The sequence below is a fragment of the Sinocyclocheilus anshuiensis genome, unplaced genomic scaffold (assembly GCF_001515605.1).
Source record: "Sinocyclocheilus anshuiensis isolate Anshui unplaced genomic scaffold, SAMN03320099.WGS_v1.1 scaffold407, whole genome shotgun sequence".
NCBI lineage: Eukaryota > Metazoa > Chordata > Actinopteri > Cypriniformes > Cyprinidae > Sinocyclocheilus > Sinocyclocheilus anshuiensis.
In genome coordinates, this window is record NW_015552593.1 from 815,985 (window position 1) to 818,413 (window position 2,429).

Genomic DNA, 2,429 nt, shown 5'->3' on the forward strand with positions numbered 1-2,429 from the left:
ACAAAAACAGCTTGATCTGAAAAGAGCTGTTTTTGACAGGGTAAAAAAGGTGTTTTTTACACTACCATTGAGAAATTTTAACCAAACTATGTTACAGACTTTTCATTAAGACCCTAAAGAATCATATCAACTTGTGGAAAATGGGCATCCTATGACCCCTTTAAAACTGTAATGATTTAATTTCATGCTCTTCAATTTTAAAAGGACTGTTTAGATAACTTTTAGTACCAAGTTGTTTCCCCATTCTTTTTTTTCTTTTTTTTCCTTTTAGAGAATTATTTTGTATTTAGAGTGAACAACCAGAACTTTGACTCCGTATCTGACTCACTCATTTACTCTCAGTGCTGTCATTGCCATCAACATGCAGGAACAAAGCTAAAAGATCTTCTGCTATGTCAGACCGTCAGATTTCCTCTCACAGACTGCCCACATCTGGTGGAATTTATTGGTCTCGGCTTTGGAGTCCTTTCCCTGTCTCAAATATGGCCTTTCCTTCTTGAACTGTTCCTCAAGAGTCCAACAAAAAGCTTCTCTGATGATATCCAGACAGTCTATGCGGGTGCTCCTTTCTTATCTTCAGGTTAAGCCTGGTTAAATCCAAATGTCTTCTCACTAGACTGGGTCACTTTATCGGATCCTTTAAAACCACCGGTGAGAATGGAGACCAAGACAGTTAGAACGATAGATAGATATAACAATATAATGACAGATAGATAAGACAGGCAGACAGACAGACAGACATAGAATGATAAAACGATAGATAGACAGACAGACAGACAGACAGACAGATATGTAGCTGTGTCAACTTTGGCATTTTATTTGCGCTCTAAGGCCAGGCTATGATATATGTGGTGCAGAGTGATGCTGTGTGTTTACACGTGTGTGAGTGGCGCGTAACAGACCTTACATGGTGCGGCTGTGCTCTATAAAGCTGCGGTGGGACCCTCTTCCTGGCAGGAACCTAAAGACAGCAAACAGATCCCCCTACTTCAGTGACAGAGCGGCATAGACCACAGTCACAATCATTCCTCAGATAACCTGATCTAATAGTAACTGCAGTAGAAAAACAGAATATCTGTCTACATCGCTGCCCCTTCCTGTGTGTGGGCTCCGTTTAGGATAAATGTGTGTTTGTGTAGATGCGTGTCTATCACTCAAGTGGGAAAGGAATCGTTGGAGAAAGGTCAGCAGGCAGATGTCTAGTTAGCAGACAGGCGGGAAGGCTGTCAGAGAACATAAGTTGCTGTGTATTTTTCAGGGGTGTAAAAACATGTGGAAGGCTCAATCCTTACTGAGGACCTCTTGTGCAGGCACTGGAACGGATAAGGCCTGTTTTATCACAAACTCTATTCCTTTTTGTATAGACTAAAGGAAGAAATTTCATGGGTTAAAATGCAAAAATGTGTAGTTTATATTGTTGTTAAAGTGCTTATATTAAAGGAACAGTTCACTAAAAAATGAAAATTTGCTGAAACAATCCAAAATGTAGATGAGATAGTTTTTTTCATTGGAACAAATTTGGAGAAATTTAGCTGCACACCATTGGATCCTCTGCAGTGAATGGGTGCCATCAGAATGAGAGTCCAAACAGCTGATAAAACATTGCAATAATCCACAAGTAATCCACAAGACTCTTGTGAAGTGAAAAGCTGTGTTTGCAGGAAACATATCCAACAGTAAGGCTTTTTAGATAGAACTGTGGGATGAGCCTAAATTACTTTCTCTGTCAATAGAGCTTATCTTTTATATAACGAGGAGCATTCCTTTAATATCACCAACAAATGTATGCACAGTATTAGGTTTTTTTTTAAACTATATAGAGATAAGGACAATGTCTAAATGTTACATCAGTCACCAAACAAGAAATGGGGTGAGATTTTTCAAGTTTGTCTGGTATAATAAAGATACTGTACATTACATTCTGGACATTAAACAAAAACAGTGAAAGAACTAGAACATTTTTGTTTTGTGAGGGAACATAACATTTGCTGATTCTCCATTATTTTTTGTGGTATTATCATATGCAGCAAATCAATGTAAAGGCTGAGGTTAGCAATGTCGAAACTTTTGTTTAAAGGGGTCATATGATGCGATTTCAATTTTTCCTTTCTCTTTGGAGTGTTACAAGCTCTTGGTGCATAAAGAAGATCTGTAAAGTTGCAAAGACTAAAGTCTCAAATCCAAAGAGATATTCTTTATAAAAGTTAAGAGTCAGCCACACCTACCTAAAACGGCTCGTTCTAACACGCCCCAACATACCTACGTCGCTCTGTGGGAAGATTTGTATAACGCCGCCCAAATGTTCACGCAAAGAAAGAAGGCGTAACTTTTATTCTCACTGTATTTTTTTTGCCGCCGCCATATCCTGAAGACGCTGTGTGCTTCGTTGTGAAAGCGAAACTACTTTGTTTGGTCTTCCAAAAGAGGAC